The 19,317-nt window shown below is 38.4% G+C and overlaps 1 protein-coding gene across 4 annotated transcripts in view; it reads right to left on the reverse strand.

The window, feature by feature from the left end:
* plxnb1a (plexin b1a) overlaps positions 1-16,052 on the reverse strand; it is an 81,832-nt gene extending 65,780 nt beyond the window's left edge. For 3 of the 4 annotated variants that reach the window (XM_057363111.1, XM_057363110.1, XM_057363108.1), the window contains exon 1: positions 15,661-16,052. The gene's annotated coding sequence lies outside the window, so the exon portion shown is untranslated. Of the gene's footprint in view, positions 1-2,147; positions 2,271-15,660 lie in introns of all 4 variants that reach the window. The other variant, XM_057363109.1, reaches the window with a different exon arrangement.
* Between the last annotated feature and the right edge of the window lie 3,265 nt (positions 16,053-19,317).

Below are 19,317 nucleotides of genomic sequence, written 5' to 3' on the forward strand. Positions count from 1 at the left end.
GAAAGGCTCGGTGCAATTTAATTAATTCTGCTTGAAACGCGCTGGACTGATTAGTGAGTAATGGTATTACACTGAAACACTGTGACCACTAAGTAGAAACTAAGCACGCTTTTAGAATAGCACTATTTTGAATGTATTATGTAACTGAAGCTGTTTGGTAAAGAATTTTGGTAGACATTGAAAAGTTCAAGAAAGTCAATCCTCTTATTTATTTATAAGTTGACATTTTGTGTGTTTAAAGAAAATTATTCCTTCCACCCATGGATGACATTTTAGAAAGCAAAACCTTTCTGTAAACATCAAACATACATGACAACAGATTAATAGGGATGTAACGATTCACCGTGAGCCGGTTGAAAATCGATTATGTGACGATTCAAGCCGGTTGAGATGTTATTTGAATCGCAATACATGTTTTGAACAGCAGGGGTTGCTGTGTTTACTGCAAACTTGGAAAACTTAGATATGCTGATATTTCTTAAATGTAAAAAAAACCCCAAGAAAAGCACAAAGTCTTAGTTTGTTTATTTTAAAAAGACTTTTGTATTAAAGGTCCAGTCAGTAAAATCTAGCGGCAAGCTTGCGAATTGCAACCAACTGCTCACTCCACCCCTCCCGTTCGAAACACTACGACAGCTGACAGAACATGGCGAATTACATGCAAGGAGACCCGCGGTGTATGTAGATACAAAATAGCTCATTCTAAGGTAATAAAAACATAACGCTTCATTGTGTAAGCTCTTTATACACCTCTGAAGACATAGTTATGTAGATTATATTGCATTTCTGTCAATAGATCCTCCTAAAAATTACACACTGGACCTTTAAAGCAATAAACCCCAAGAAGCAGTTATTCCATATGCGTACCAAAACGGTTATTATGCGTAGCAAAGTTTCATAAAATAAAGTAAATAAAGTGATATTTAGGCTATGTAATGCGGTCAGCAGTTATAAATATGGGGGGATTTTATAACGGCTTACAACTCTTCTCATCCAATCAGAATCGAGGACCACAACTGACCGATTTATAATATTCATTTTTTATTCGATTTCCAATTTGTTTTAAAATTGCAGTGTTGTTTTGTTATTTGACATAAAATATTTTAATTTGACAAAGAAATGTGCAGCATTTGAGAAATAATAAAATGGCAGTAGTTCATTTCTAATGTAATAGTCTCAACTCATTTTGTAAAAATAAATTAGTGATGCACCGAAATTTCGACTGCTGAAAAGTTTCGGCCGAAAATAGCATTATCGGTTTATCGGTCCAGTGAAAATGTCTACAAATACAAATGACCTAAGAAAATAGTAAAAAATATGAAATTTCAGTGAATTTGTGCTTAAAACAAGCAAAAAAATCTGCCAATGGGGTAAGAAAAATCATCTTGAATTAAGGTTTACCTTTTTCTTAGGTCACTCAATTCAAGATTATTTTTCTTACCCCATTGGCAGATTTTTTTTGCTTGTTTTAAGTAAAATGTTTAGACATTTTTACTGGAAAATAAGAAAAAAATACTTCGTAAGAAAGTCATTTTTTGCAGTGTGTGTGATGCGCGACTGCACCTGACCGGCTTTGTTTCTTTTACTTTTTTTTTTTTTTTTTTACTTTTGGATTCGGTTTTCGGCCGAGTGCATCCTAAATTTTCGGTTTCGGCCCACAATTTTCATTTTGGTGCATCACTAAAATAAATGAATCGTATCGTGAGATCAATATTGTAAATGGCATCGCGAGCTAAGTGAATTGTTACATCCCCACAGATTAACCAACTAGATGTTAGTGATTTAATTTATGATCAAAATTACAAAAGCAACCACAGACGTACTCATCATGCAAATGTAGGTTGCGTTTGATTTTAAGTTTATTTCTGGGTTTCTTTACAGTAGAGTCAGAAAGGTGACTGGAAGTTATTAGAAGAAAGAAGGGTGGGTGACATCAGGATTTATCTGGATTCAAACTCACGTGGCTTCCCCACAAGGGCCACCGGGACACGTCAAAACATGCGTTCTAACCGCCGGGCCACACCTCTGACAAGCTGTTGCGTGCGTTCTCTCTGATCCGCAATGCACGCGCTGCCCCAGACAACCTTTTCCCTTGTTCTACACAACCTTTTATATCCGTATTGAATAAGAAATCACATTGTCACTACCTGATTTTTTCGGGAGTGAATTTGCCAATAGAATCCAGTTGTCACTGCCATTCCAAAAATGAACATTTCGTTCATCATTTGTTCACCCTCATGTCATTCCAATCCTGTAAGACTTTTGTCCTTCTGTGGCACACAAAAGAAGATATTTTGAGTCTTAGTTGTTTGTTCATACATTGGAAGTCAATGGGGCTCAATGTTGTTTGGTTACCAACGATCTTCAAAACACGCGTATTGCAAAAAAGAAAGACATAGCCTACAGGTTTGGATTGACATGAGGATGAGTAAATGATGATAGAATATTTAATTTTGGGTGAACTGTCCCTTTAAATAACCAAACAATGTGTGAATGGGAATATTCTGTCAGGAGAGAGGTTCTAAACTGTGTATACTGAATGAGATTAGAGAGATTTTATGAGTTTTATTTAGAAGGGATAATCACACAACCCTTTTTATAATTGCAGCTATTCTGTACAACAAACTGGCATCATCACAATCAAATCAAATGTACTATAAATATATAGCCATGACCAAGCACAGAAATGTAGTCTAATCCTATCAACCAAACACTGCCGTCACTATTAAACAGAAATACTGGAAACTTTTACAAGAACACTTAACGTTTCCGTCCCTGCTGGCACAGCTCTGGCATAAAACTTATCATTCCTTCATTTATGAGTTTGCTTAGTTTAATTCCTAGTCTATTAACTTTTTCATCCCCCTGTCTAAAGCACAACTAATTCTACAATAAGAGAAAAAGCGACTGAATCTGTAGCCAAGCCTGACACAAGCCAAAAATGGTGGCAAGATATTTCTTCAGTGCTTAACAGCTTTTCTACTTCATTTCATGTTTTGTTTAATTTCTCTTATGCAAATGTACAAAGGACACGAATAAAACATTGTTTCAGCTTTACTGAAATACCATAAAAAGCCAGAACCAATTAAAAAACAACATTAAGGTTTTTTAAAAGTCGTTTACTCAATGCAGATTCGATTTTGAACACAGCATTAGAGATAAGACCGTTGCGACTGCAAACTCCAACTGAAATAGAGATTTCCTCAAAAGTAAAGTGCGAACAAACACACTGCTTTAAACTAGAGATGCACAGATATATCGGGCAATAATCGGTGTTGGTCGATAAAAGCCAATAGTTTAAATACAGCCGATGGTCAGGGCAGATATATCCTGTCAATCAAAAGAGGACAGGAAAATGCAATGAATTTGTGCTGTGTATATAGAAAATGTTAAGAAACATCAACAGTTTGATGTTCAATATTAATAGTCATTATGAATTAATATAATTCTTTAAACTTCATAATTGGTATCGGCAGAATCACTCCGAATAATCGCTATCGGTGGATAAATTTGGTATCGGAGCATCTCTACTGTAAATGTATATACTTAAAAATTGTATCAAAATTTTATTCTTTTCATATACTGTATTTTATGAGTGTAAATAAAAAAATGACAAACAAAAAGTACTGTAACATGAAATGTCAACTTCTGGCACAACCAATAGTTTGAGTTTGAGACTGGACTAAGGGTGTACTCACATTTAGCACAGTTGCTTTCAATCGTGCCCTACGCGATTGTCTGCGCCCGGGCGCAGTTCGATTGAGACAATGGGAGTAGATGCGAAGTGTTTTAGTTACACATGTCGAGAGAGAAAAGACTTGTTGGGAGCCTTTTTGTAAACACCCCTTTTGGTCCCGCACACATTGAAAACGACCCACATAGAAGTTACGGCATGCAAAAATCCATGCGTTGAAAATGCAAAAGGGCAAATCATCATTCCACATGCATAAGTGAATTACTCTAAGAAATTGTGATGCTATTTATCAGCCCTCCCGAGTTATAATGGCTGTAAATGTGGTTAGTTTGCACTCAGTTGCACTTGCAGGCACCTCCGTACAGTAATACAAGCCATGGCTAAGATAACCTTATTTTGGCAGGAAGCTCTAACAGATCAGTGCGACGGGTAAAATCAATGGGGCCAAACCACCGCATGGGTAACAAGCCCCTTTCAAGTGGAGGTCCCAATTATCTGCCCCGGAGTTCAATCACACTGTTGGGGGGTAACACCTTGAAAAGCAGAATCCGCCCCTTCCCTCCTCAAATCCCAAAGGATCAGGATAATGAAGAGAGTGTGTGGGGGAGAGATGCTGAGAAGCCGGACTGACTCCCCTTCCTGCCAGTTATGCCTGCTCCGTAATCCCCTAATCCCACTGGTTGAGGGATTCATCCCGTTTGATCAACTGATCAATTCATAACTGTCACTTTATCACATAGCGGAGCACTAAGAAAGCAGAGGCGTGGAGCTGCTACACTAAAAGTATGCCAGAGCAGGGATGCTACATTGACAAACCATAGACTGTATGTAAAATGGACGGTGTGACACCGCTTCCTTCCATTGTAGAAAACTGATCGTAAAACGTCCGACGATGGGCGCTGACATGTCATGCAAAAACGTCAATTTGGAGCCTGGGCATGCACAGAAGGAAAACTGACTAAAATACCAGAAAACATCTTGTGAAAAACATTATTTGGAGTGTTATTGGATGTTATAGTGTGGCTCCCGTCCCATTTGTTTACTGCAGCCAGCCACCAGGTGACGATCAAAGAGCCGGCAGCTTCACTTTTCAGGATGTGTGAGGCACCCCCTGTGACGTTACATAGTGACAGATAAATACGATATTATGTAAAGGTCATTATAAACCCATTTTCCTAAAATAAATAATATCAGATTTTTAAAACATGACAAATAAACAACATTCCACTGAGATGCTGATGTACAAAACAATGATACTTATGTATAAAGTAATGATTTGTGTAAACAGCTTAAAACAAAACTTTATTTCAAATTCATCAGTTCAAAAAAACTTGTTAAAAAATTTGATGTTTTCATTTCTAATGTGATTTATGGGACTTAATTTGACTATTTGTTATTATTACATCTTAAAAAAACTGAGCGCTGCATCACATCAAAAAGTGCAAGTATGAATGCAGCTGCCTGCCCACACTATCATCCCGTGCTGCTGTAGGATCTAGTGTTTTTGTTTTCTGTTTGCATTTTTATAATGTCGAGAACCGTTCATCCAATTGACTTCACGCAACGCAACAGCGCAAGCCGGAAGCGGCGCACCTCACATTAAAATAGTTCCACTTTGTTTTTAATGTCAAATTATATTTAAGTTAAATTTCTGTATTAAGTTAATTTAGAAAAATGTTTGGAGTATTTTTTGTGTGTGGTTCAGGTGCTAGCATAGTTTAATTGCCAACTGCGCTGGAGTGCGGATTTAAATGCATAACATCGAAATTGTTTAAACTGTTGCAGCAATTAAATTAGTTTTGTTATGTTTTCAATAGTAAATTAGATACATTTTGTTTCCTTTCTTACGTTAGCTTAGAAAAATGTTTTGAGTATTTCTTGTTTGTTGCTCAGGCACAGTACGTAGTTTGATTGCCAACTGCGCCAGAGACGCGGATATAAACGCATGATGGTCATGAGACCGTTTAAATTCCTCATTCTGTCACCGTAAGAAAAAAAACTTTGGATACGTGCATCACAGTGACATGCAACCTGTCTTCCTTACCGGGTCCCAAACTGCTCCAAATATTAGGTGTTTATATCATGCAGCGCTGCACAGACCGAACAGCGCAAAGCATCTTTCATTAATTGCTCTCATGTTGTTTTGATAATATAAGCAGATCTGCGCAACACGCACATGAAGTTGAACACATAATAAATCACAAACTAGCATTATTATAGGCGTACTACTTACAGAATTCATGCATTTTTTTCAAACTTTATTGTTTTGTTGGTCAGTTTCAAACCGCATATTTGGCACACTGCCTTTGTCTTGTCCTCACTGAATTTAAAGTGTTCCCACACACCTGAGGTCTTCGGCATTTTTGTCTTCTCCTTCAGATTAACTAAATCATGACGTTCACTTATGGGCGATTCATATTCAAGCACGAATGCGAACCGCTTCACAGGGATGCCAGGTGTTAGGAATAAAAGGGAATAGGAATATTCAAATCTCAAAATTGAAAATCGAATGCCAACCCACCGAACGAATATTCGAATATTCTGGTACAGCCCTACTAGTGAGTTGTATGTTAAGTTCATGCATTCTTCTGATTTTAACAGGTTGTGGCCAACATGATTGAATACTTGAGGGAGACTGAGATTTCTCCGCTCTTCCCCGCCAGTGTTGTTCTTGCACAGCTTTATGTTGAAGTGATAGTTCACCTAAAAATAGCATGTTTGTCATCATTTACTAACCCTCAAGTTATAACCAAACTGGTGTGGGGAACCATTGACTACCCTAGTAGTAAGTTAATGGTGCCGCAGAATGGCTTGGTTTTCCATATTCTTTAAAATATCTTCTTTCTTGTTCATCAGAACAAAGAAATGTATACAGGTTTGGACCAACTTAAGGGTGGGTAAATGATGACAGAGTTTTTATTTTTAACTGTCCACAAAGGGAAAAGAAAGGAAAAATGTTAGCAACTGACATTTCTGGGACACCATTGACTACTATAGTAGGGAAAATTATTGTATCATGTTTTGTAGAATTTAGGAAAGCAAACAGTTCTAGGGCACCTTTAACTACCATTTAAATTTGTCCTACTATGGTAGTCAATGATGTTCCAGAAATGTAATTTACTAACACTTTATTCAAGCAAAAAAAGAAATTTATACAGCAGGGCTCTAGACTAACTTTTTGCACTGGTTGCACTGGTGCGCCTAAACTTTTTTTCTTAGGTGCACCAGCACAAAAGTTAGGTGCACCCAAATTTTCAACCGCAAATTTTTTTTTTAAATCATTGTCCATATAGGCAATATTGACTTGTAAATGATTAACTAACAATCTGGTCAACATAAAGTTCTTTATTTGAAGCACAATTCTACAAGAAAGCAGGGCTCTAGACTTGAGAGAGATGGCACTGGTGCTACCAAGTTATTCAGTTGGTGGCACCAGCCCTTAATTTGATAGCACCAGAGTCATGGGGTGAGGTAAGAAAAAAGAATCACTAAAACTTCATTAAAATGTGTTTAATACATTAATAAATCAATTAGAAATTAATACAAATCATTGTTTATGATTATTTTTTATTGTATATGTAAACTCTCTTTCAACACTTCACCATATTTAAAGCACATCTTTCTTAAAGCTACTTTCTTCCTTTATTTGTTGTGAACGACTCCTATAAGAGAACACAATTCCTTTAATATCAGTGAGTGTTTTTGGGCTGTCCGTTGTTGTTGTTTGATGAACATTATAAACAGAGATCTTTATTATGCTGTTGCCCCTTTAAGAGCTCGCGCAATATACAGTATTGGAACACGTGTTTTGTTTCCCAACTGTTTGGTCACGAAACAAACAAGGTTTCTTGTTAATATGGGAATTTTTAGGTTATTTTGTGTTAATATGTCCGTTTCAGAGTAAGAAGGCGTGAAAGAGAACTCCGTTTAGTATTTTGTGCTCTGACTCTCTGGGCGCGCGCATCTCAAACAACCCGCGAGACCTGAAGGCTTTTAGTGATTATTCTTCATGAAAGCTGCATTGATACATGTTTGGCTTCTATCAATAGCGACTTACAAATAAATAGTATTTTGCGTGATGTATAACGTTTTGTATGCTTTGCAGTATTGTTAGAGATCTTTATACAATAGTTTAGTGCATAAAGTTTAAACACTTGTTTCCTGCATTAGCTTCACATGCATACAATACTTGCAACACATTTCGTTATCTTTGCTGTTTTGTACCTTAGCCGGGGAAATTCTTGTATTCTGCATATTTATTTAAATTGCAAGATTGAGCGCTTCACTCGTCTGCTCTTTCGGTCCTTCGCCTCTTACCCGTAACCCGCGAATTACGTCTTTGGGGGCGGGGCACTGATAGATAAGTGAATGGTTGAAGGAGGGGAGACGAAAATGAGTGACTGAATGCGCAGCTTGCGCAATATAACATTTCTGCGCATTAAATTTATAATACGCAAAAATTATATATTGATCAGTTTGACAGTCGCACCGGTGCGACCATTAAGAAAAACTTGTCGTACTGGCAGGAAAAATTGTCGCAAAATGAGACCATTTAGCGTGTCAGAGCATTGGTTATGATTTTCGGACGGATCAGGCCTTAACTTAACATTCTTAACAAAAAAGTTGTCAATCGTTCTTTTCATCTTCTCTCATCATCCGCGGCTACATCCACTCTGTTTATCTGACGGGCCTAGGCTACTCACCTCTCTGTCCGACTGCAGCACAGCATTTTCAAATGTACACAGGTACAGGAATATCTGGACCACGGCCAATCAGAGGGGGGTCCGCCCTTCACTATCTCCGATTGGTTTAGACCACGATATGGGCCTAATGTGTCTGTTGTTGAACCAAAGGGAGACTATCGCAGAGACTTTTTTTCCCTCGAACGGCTGGTAGCACCATAATAAAAGGCAGTAAAATATAAAACTATGACTTACTCTATGCAGTACTATAGAAAATGCCATAATGCTCCTTTCAAACCCTTTATCACAGCTTAAAACACATTACCTACACACTGGGTTGTGCAGCAAAAATAGCACTACCCATAAAATGGGTTAGACAAAGTTAATGTTTGTGTAACTATGTACACCGTTTGTGTATTCACATCATTATATATAATTTTTATACACACAAACATAAATTGACATGTTTGTCTGTTCTGCTTTATATGTGCAGTGGAGTGAGGACACTTGATGATACTCTGGGGATGCTGTCGGCCGACACAGATGGACTGGCAGTTACCATCAACACTGCTGCCTCAAAGCAGTCAGCTAACTAGCTAACAGATAATGAACTACACCCCCGATCCACGAAGCCCAGGATGTCTGGCTTCCTTGTGCTTTACTTGATTATTCTAATGCATCATAAAATGCTTTAATAAATAACCCAAACTGCCTGACAAACCCATTACTGTATCTTGTAGCAATATAATCATAACAATAATCATCACATAACACTTCAAAGCAGAAAATGCTTTTTAAGACGAATCAAGTAACACCATAATGCCACATCCAACACCATAATGAGGTCACAACTACTAAACTTTATGGACAATAAAACAACAGACACACACGAGTGCAGCAATCTGATACTCGGATATAACAAGTGCCGGCTCAGAAAGTGCCCCCTTTTCCCTTTTATGCAGTTGCCCACCCACCAGCCTTCGGCCCATCTCTGGTGAATTCAGCGGTTGCCATTAACATCCTCTCACCCAAACAAGTATGTCACTGTGCGGATGTCCACAGATAAAGCCAATATATTGTCAAAAGGATCCCGGGTCAAACCCCCTCCAGTGGCCTGTATACGTTTTAGCTAATGGATTAGGCAAAATGAGAGCAGACGCAGCTGTCATGTCATGCTGTCTGTCTGTGATCTTGGCTTTGTGGCACACACCTGACTTACTGTACTTACTCGGAGCCATATTTCATACGACTGGCACGGTTCAGTGGGGCGGAAAATGGCACAGCGTTGAATCGTCAGAATCGCAATACCCATTCAAAGACAGCACGTGCCATTTGGATTTTTGAGTACGGTGATTTAAAGGGGTCGTATGACACGGCTAAAATGAATATTATCATTCGTTTTAGATGTAATGCAATGTGTATACACGATTTACGCTATATTTTCCACATACCGTGCTTGTTTGTATCTCCTCTTTGCCCCGCCTCTCTGAAACGTGCAGATTTTTAACAAAGCTCATGGCTCTGAAAAGCGAGGTGTGCTATGATTGGCCAGTTCACCAGTGCGTAGTGATTGGTCGAATACTGCAAGCGTGTGACGGAAATGTAACGCCTCTTACCATATTTGGAACATCAGGTTCCAAAGCAATTGTACTAAAATAAAATCAACTGTATTTTCTTATAACAGAATCACAGGTTGCCAGGAAAAAAACTGAACAAGAAGTAAAAAGCGTACAGTGTGGAAAATAAAAAAGTATCACAAAAATGAACAAAAGTGATGACATTCCTAATTCCTTACTTGCATATACATTTGGACGGTCTTAGTCAAATCATACCATGAACTGACGTAGATTCGCCGGGGTGTGGTTACACGAGGCGTTTCAGGCAGGTCTGGGTGAGCACTCGCTTTTAGATAGAATGCATCTTTTGTTCCCACACTTTCATTTTTGAAATTTTACGTGTCTAATACATGCATGGGCAACTTATAACACACCAAAGACACAGAAAAACACATATTCGTGCCATATGACCCCTTTAAAATGCAACTCCAAAAACAAAAAAGCATCAAAAAGTGTCTAAAAGTTGGTTAGTCGAATAAAGTTCAAACTTAATTTGCCTTACACTGAAAATTACCATTTTTATATGTTGGGCACTGAGTTTTATTCAAGTGGAACAAGAAAGGAGTTACCACCATAAGCGTCAAAGCTGTTCTTTTTTTGTAGTCACTGGGTGTCAGGGTTAAATATTAAGCTAGGTTTCGACCCGAGGTCTCCAGACTACCACGACATATGCTTATTACTGAACTACTACGTTATTTTTTCATTGGTCTTATCTTATCTCACCCAAGGCACAGAGTGGACCGAGGCAAATAAAAACTAGGTGCTCCCGCAAATCCCTCTCCTCTGAGAAATCAAACATCACAGGAAATGACATGAAACAGGAAGCAAAATATAGTTGTTGTTGTTATTACAGACAACGAAACTGGACACGACATTAGCCTAAACAAATCCCTCTATATGAAAAGTTTAGTCTGCTGTTATGATGAAAGATGTGTGATATATTTTATGACCTTCACGCTTCAGTTCATAAAAACTCCTTACATGGACTGTCTTATGTCACAGGCAGCACATATGTACTACTATGGTGGATGTATTTTTAGCTCAACAACTTGCTTGCTACACTTGCATAACATATTGTGGAGGTTGACCTCGGGTCTGTGAGAAAACTGAGTGTGTGTGTGACAAGTGTGTGTGTGTGTGTGTGTGTGTGTGTGTGCTTTACCGCAACTCACAGCTGAGTGGGAAAGTGTTTTCCAACATTTACACCCTTTCAAATAAACACAGAATAAGCGATCGCTCATCTAAATAAGATTACACTACCCACAACTGTCCTCGCCTGTGAGAGCGGGCAACACCTCCAGGCGCTTCTCAATCTTTGGCCCCGTCAGGGTCTCCGTCTAACTCAGGATTAGAGGAACATTTATAGAATCCTCGCTCTGACAAAACAAACACTTCACCCGTGTGCTAATAAAAAAGGTTATTTATGGAGATGCCACAGCTAGAATGGATGTTGGCACACTAGCCTAGCATTTGAGGTTTAGTCTCTCAGCAGGACCATGAGAAGTGTATGGAGTCAGAGAATAAATAATCGAGAATCTTTTTTGGACAAAATTATAGTACAGTAAACGCTATAGTGAAGTTTTACGGGTTGTAAAGAAGTCACCATGTGGCATCAGAGCTCATCGGAGGGGCTTTAGAGTAAAAGTGCACCCACCGGGAAGAACGGAGAGGTATGCACGGCCTTTACACATGTGACCAGAACTAATGGGGAGTAAGTCCTGGGTGGGCTTCTCTTTTCATACAAACACACACAAAGACAACGTTGGCATGGTTTCACGAGGACTTCGGCCTTATTTCAGTCTGGAATGTACAATTCTACTGTGGGAAATAATATGGCCTGCGCAGCAGATTTACAAGCGAAAACTAGTTTTCCGCAGGAGAAGTGAAAGTTGTCTGTCTGTGTAAAACTTGCCAGGGCGTTCCTGTGATTTCGTGTGTTGTGGGATTTACAGTTTTTAGCATGTTGCTATGCAGTTGCCAAGGTGTTATAGGTTGGTTGCTAGGGCGTTGGTAGGAAGTTGCTTACTTGACCAGCATTCTTATGGGGCGGTCACATGAGACTTTTTGCTTCTTTGACTTCCATTCATACACATGCGAATGTGGAAGACCAGAAAAGCAAGCTTATTTTTCTAAGTTCAAGTTTGGTAAACTCTGAGGTGTGTCCAATAGAAAATCGCACGCCGTGACCTTTTCAGTTCCTTTTCAAAGGAAATGCTAATAATAATAATAATATCACACAATCAAATTTTGTACAACAAATCATGAAAACAACAATAACCGTGCGAATACATCGGAATCAGTGATGTGTGAATAAAAACGTTTTATCAACGTATTTTTATGGTTGCTGCTCATACACACAGGGCTCAAAAGACATTTTGCACTCTGAACATCTTATATGACCGCCCCCTTAAGAATAAAGGTGCTACAGGATGCCAAAGTGATTTAGACTATGAATAGGTAAGAAATTAAATGATTCTTAAGAACCTTTGTGTTAATGGTTCTTCTATGAACCTTTTGTGCCACCATTATATTCAAGGGTGAAGCTCCAAAACTCCTGAATTCAGAACAAAACATTCTCTGTGTCCTCCACATAGCTCTCTGTGAGCGGTGAGCATTCTGGATGCATTAATGTAACTGTAAAATGTCATAATTCCCTTAGAAGTGTTTAGTGGGTGCTGCCCAAGCATACAGAGGGTCACACCGACCTGGGCTACAAAGTAAGGTAAGAAGATAGCGTGCCAATTTCATATCTCCTCGACAGCTTTCATCTGTTCGCCAGATTATTGGCGGGCTTCTGATCTCGCAGCCCATCCTCAGGTTACTGACTGTATGTTCTCCTCCACGCAGCGGTCTCACAGCGGTGGGAAATAACTGACCTCGCCTTGGCAGCACTCTGACAACATTAGAATCCAGAAAGATTTATCTCGTTCTTTATTTGTTGCTCAAGGTTTCTCTCTGCATTGGAAACACTAAATATTATATACCTGCTGTAGCTACGGTCTATCTTCCAATTCTGATACTGCGTAAAAGCCTGCAACTCACTTTGGGAAAAAAAAGAATAATAATAACCCGGTTTAAGAGAAACAAAAAAAGAATGAGGAGCAAAAATGTTAAGAATGTGTAGAAAAAGCCCAATGTTTGAAAAGGAGGCTGACTGTTTATATCAAGGTTTCTGCATTGTTTGATTGACTGTAATATGTCGGTGTTTCCAGATGTCTGGAATTTCTGAAAAAGCATATTTTTAAATCATTTTAATTGACTACAGAGACTTCAGAGAAGATCTTGTCTGGTAGAGACTTACGATAAAGCAATGTTAAATAGCTATTATTCAATAAAGTTCAGTTAAATAAGACTTTATCTTACACACTGGTGTTCTTCATTCAAAATTTAAAGGGATAGTTCACCCAAAAATGAAAATTCTGCCATCATTTACTCACCCTCTTGTCATTTCAAACCTATGACACAAAACAAGATATTTTGAAAAATGTTGGTAACCGAACAACAGTGGCACCTATTCACTTCTATGGACACAAATCCAATGCAAATCAATCGGTACCGCCGTTGTTTGATTACCATCATTCAAAGTATCTTTGAACTTTTTGTTGTGCAGAAGAAACAAAGTCATACAGGTTTGAAATGACAAGAGGGTGAGTAAATGATGACATCATTTTCATTATGGGCGAACTACCCCTTTAACCGCATTGTGAAAAAATAAACAAATAAATAAAAAGATGAAAGTATTGTGACATCAATGTTTTCAAATACAGATGCGCTATTATGAGATTCTTGGTTGGGGCATGAAGCGGTGCAGATCCACCAGATCATTAAAATGTCAAGCTCGGTGTCTTATGGTTAGACGGCAATATGAAGTCTTTCTGCCACAAGCGAACATATGCATGAGAAGAATGCAGCGCAAGGCAACAGATGCCAAAAGACAGATTCACGGCCTCCTAAAATACACGCTCAATAAAAACTCTCGTATCTAACACCTAACTCTCCCAACACAACTTTTAAAACGCAAACAGTCAGGAAGCCCTGAGCAACAATCATTTTTCAGCAACACACAATTTTGATGGTGACATCATCAATCCAATGACAGTACAACGTTGACTGAAGCCATGAAACCGAAATGACGCTGTGAATTCACTAAAATATTCCGGCAAGTGTTTTAAGCCGAGTTTGAATGAGAATGCCAACCCTTCAGTGTCTATTTCTGCTACCACCTGTTAGCTCCGGCCAACACCCTACAGACCCTATGGTTTCACGCTACAACCGCCCTGTTCTGTTCCACACCACACTCCCATAGAACATGAGGTGAGGGGTTAATCTGATATTGTGCTGAAGAAAACTACAAAGCACAGAGCAGATGGTCATCTTCGAGCATGGCTTCTGCTTATACAACCAAGCCAAGAGAGACTCAAGAGAAGCATTTTTGAGTTGAACTACATTGATATTTATGCATTTGTGCAGAAGATGAATAACAGATAAATGAAAATCTGAGGTAAGATAAACCTTGAAACATTCCTCTATGGGTGGACGTGGAAAAACCAACAATGGATGGGTCGAATCTAGGACATCTGACCGTTTGCTTCATAATTTTGACCAGCAACTGGTCAAAGTTGCTGGTCTAAGACGAAAGAAGATGAAAAGACTATAAAGTGGGGGAAAAGAGCCTCAGACAATTATCCGAACGTCTGTCACAATCGTTTCCCCAAAATTCTGCATCCATTTATCTCGGAAACGATCTGTAGAGGATTGACAGGCTGTGAAAGAGAAGGACGTTTACTATGGATGGTTTATTTCATTATTTCATTTGAGGTTTCACTCAAGTCTGTGTCACAGCGGCCTGTGTTTAGTTATGGTAATAGGGATTTGAACAAACCAATGACATCAGTATAACAGTCTTCTGATAGTGATGCTTTTTTTTAGCAAACACCCCTAACAAACTCCTTTTGGTTTGGACAAGATAGACCAACCAAATACTTGCAATAGGTTTCAAATTATGAAAACGTTTAAACATTATATTCCTAGGGAAATGAAGAGTGTTAGAACTTCCTCATTTTCTTCAAAACCTCAAAGCAGATGCTGCCTGCCATGATATCTCAGGTTAGCATCAGAAAGACTGTTTCTGTGTCATGCAGACAAGTTCGCAGAAATGATGCATCACTACAACGTTATATGTTGACAAAGTTGTTTCACGGATGAATTGTAATGAAATATATACCTCAAACAACAATAGAACAAACCAGTGAGTAACGTTATACCAGAACATGCAAATCCGTTTCCACCTGCAATCTCAGAGATTCAAAGTTTCTTCATGTAAACAAAGCAGCTACATTTATTTACGAATTCATGTATACTTCATTCATATAAATAAGGATGCAACATATAAAAGTGAAATCCTCCTCGATTTAACCCATGAAAACGAACTTTTGGCTTCTGAAAATCAAATGAAAACTTCACGCATAGCGATTCAAAGTACGATCTTTTAATCGTAATTTCACTTCAGATACTGTGAAATGCTGGCGACTGTCAGCAAGTAACTTACTAAGTAAAAGTTCATCTAGGTTACATTCAATGGAATACGCATTCAATCCAGCCCGTTAACACAAAGAAGTGGTAAAATACGAGGCACATTTGAAGGCATAATGTGTTCTTGTCTACTTACCTGCATTCAAAGTATTACAGTCTCTGGATTCGGATGAAAACCCCGACGTTTTGTCTCCCGCAAACTCGCAGTGATTTGTATTCCCGATTAATCCACAGCAGCGGCAGCGCGGCGATTTTCAGTCTTTAAACTTCGCCGGGAGCGCGCCTCGCGCACGCACACACGTGTTTGTCCCCGACCGTCTGTCTGACTCTACTACATCAAAAAGTAATTTACCCGAAACAAACCAATACGCGTTTCTGGGTATTTTCAGACACGCAAACTCCGGGAAGACCGTCTCTCCTCGGTGTTTCGCAGCTCTGTGTGTATTTGGAGAGGGATAACGGGAGATGAGAGTCACACAGTAGCGTTATTGTCCGCGAGTGCAGCCCGGTGGCCGCTGCTGGAAAAAGGGTTGGGCTTCAAGCATCGTCCCAACAAGAGACTACGCTACACTAAAGGTGACATAACATCAACAAAATTATTCATCTCGTGTTTTTTAAATAAAATGTTGTAAAAGATTCCACTCTTTTTAAAATGTATAAAATAAATAAATGTAAAAAATATACATTTGTTGTTGTATTCATGGTATGCTACATAAGCTTAGGTTATTATGAGATGTAGGGGTGGTTTTCCCTACAGGGTTTAAGATAGTCCTAGACTAAAATAAATGTTAAAGCTGTCTAAACTGAAAACAGCTTGCACAGCTCGCATCATAAAATAAACCAGTGTCCTTGTTTTGTCTCAAAATGCAGTGACTGCCCCATTATGTTTTTTTTCCACAGAAGATAGTTGACTCTACACAAAAATAGGTCTAAACAGTAAAAATACCGTATAAGCACCATGTTTTTGAAACATATTAAACTTGAATATAAATGAATTAATACAGAAATAAATAAATAAATTGGTAATTTAATAAATATAAATACATCCAGGTTTGGTGCTCCATTTTTCTTTCTTTATTCTTTTATGGGTCTTTCTTTAAAAGCAAAATTAGAATTGGAAGTTTCTATTTATGGGACATTGTATTTATATAGCATGTTTATATTCACGTATATCCGTTTCAGTACACATAATGTTTATATGTAGCCAATAAACTGTGTTCAGGTTTGTTTGAGTATACTAGTGAGGACATTACATAGACTTCCATTGATTTTATATCAGGCTTATGATATATTCTATCCCCTATCCCTAACCCTTAACCTAATAATCACACAAACATGTGCACTCTATTACATTTAAAGAAAAACACTATTTGAGCGAATTATGAGCCTTTTTATTTAGTGAGGACCAGTAAAATGTCCTCACAAGTGGGTTCACACGTATTTCACTGTGGTACTGAGGACATTTGGCCCTCACAAATATAGCTAAACCAGTACACACGCACGCACGCACGCACGCACGCACGCACGCACGCACGCACGCACGCACGCACGCACGCACGCACACACACACACACACACACACACACAAAGGTATTATTCATATTATTAGGTAAGCCTTTAAAGAGAACTTAATAAAAAAGGTTATGTGTGAAACAACATATGCAAAGTGTGAAATGTAAAAAAAAAGTAAAATAATTCCAGAATCTGGTTATAAATAATGTAATGTAATTCCACCTCTACCTAAATTGTATGCGAATCGATAGGCCCTATATCCTTGTTAGAGTTTGAAGTGGGATACAGAAATATGATCAGACAGAGAGAATGAGAGACCATGTTGACCATTTTATTCACTCATGGTCACACAGATGGTGGGTGTGTTGAGTAGGTGTTTGTTTGAGTGGGTGTGTCTGTGCTGTGGGAGTTCACGGTGTGCCAAAGAAAGAACACACAAACACATTCATGAACACACAGCCAATCCCTCTATGTCTCTCTTCCTCCATCACAGACACATATAGCCAATCCCTCTCCACCACACTGCATCATAAAAACACAACCAATCTCTTGTCACCTCTGTGAATGGGCTGTCCCCTCCACACCTTAAAAGTAAACCAACACCAAGGCCTTACTCTTTTCCACAAACACGTCAGTTTTTAGCACATCGGCCCAGTATGTTTCTGTTGCTCAATTGGTAGAGCATTGCATCAGGCGAGGTCATGGGTTTGATGGGAACACACATACATAAATATAAATCAAATGTATATAAGTCGCTTTGGGTAAAAGTGTCTACCCGTTGCATAACTGTAAATGTAATGGTTTCTATTCTATACATTGGGGTTATAGATGCTTTAATATTTTGGCAGAGTAAAACAATGATTCAGTCTGTTGTGCAGTTGATTCATATTAAAAAACATACAAAGTGATCCTATGTAAACCAGGAGAGGGCGCTATGACCCAAACTTTGTATTTTTACGTAAGTATCAGGGGGTTTTATGACAGTCACCTATGGTTTTCTTCAAACCTAAGACAGCTTTCTTGTTACCCAGTTAATGACTAAACTGATAGGGATTTGTTAGAAAACTGGTTTCAGACAGTCTTCCAAAGCACCAGCAAATGAATTCAGGTGACCATTAAAGTTAAAGACCCATTTTTTTGTGCTTGTTGTAATGCTAATGCTTGGTGGAAATCCTGTAAAACGTTTATAAAAAAGACATTTGCAAATAAATGCACTTTTTGTTCTTTCTTTCTCCATAATACACACAGATTGCAGGCCTAAAAAAGTCAACAGTGGAATGTAATGTAACCATTGATTTGTCTTGTTGCCTCCATGTACCTATATAAAATATATTCATCTATATTTATTTCATCGTAATGATAATGCTGATAATAGCGTGAGAATGTTTGTGAGCGACTGAATGTGTGTAATCTCCCTCCTTGCCCGGAGGGACTGTTTGACCTTTGACCTTCCGTGAAAGTCTATTCATTCCTCTGCGATTCAATGTTTTCTTACACACTGAAGCCAAAAGAAGAGGAATCTGCAGAGACTACCATTATTTGATGTAACACCTTAATGTTGAAAACACGTGTAACATGACTGAATTGACCTTCCTTAAGCTCCGCCTTAAAAACATAACTGACCAATCTTGCCAACTATTGCTGTCAAATAGCATTTAACAGCTTTTGTTCTCGTATACTAGTTTATGGAAAGCTTGTGTTGATATTTTATTTAATGTTTTAAAGAAAAAATATTTTGAAATCATAAAATAAGTAAAGTGAAGTCTTGAAGACTAAACCCAGCAGCAATAACAAAAGGGGTGTGGCTTAATTGAGGCTCAATTACTCAACCCTTTGTACATGGAGCTCATGCAAAAATATGCCAGAGCCTCATGAATGTCTGGCAAATAACAATGAGTCCATTCATCTCGAGAAATTTCTAAGTAGGCCTATATGGGAATCAGGATTATTCCAAGAAGCAGCATGGCACACTTTGCCCTGTGACGGCACTGAATGTTATCTGTGCATCAGCTCTGTTGTTTCTCTTGTATTTACTCATACTATGACAGCAGTGGATGTCATATATATCTTAACAGTATGTTATTGTAATCTGCAATGTTATCCAATTTGTCACGACTCCCAAAACTTTGTATAATAACTGGATAAGTGACAGGGCTACGGGAAAGCTGTCACAGGGGTTTTAGACACAAGTCCAACTGCACAAATGTTTGTTTTCTCTAGCAGTGTCTATGTATGTTGGTTTTAATCAACTATTTCAGAGAATTACATTTTATTTTAAAAT

This window comes from Triplophysa rosa, linkage group LG21 (assembly GCF_024868665.1).
Source record: "Triplophysa rosa linkage group LG21, Trosa_1v2, whole genome shotgun sequence".
Taxonomy (NCBI): domain Eukaryota; kingdom Metazoa; phylum Chordata; class Actinopteri; order Cypriniformes; family Nemacheilidae; genus Triplophysa; species Triplophysa rosa.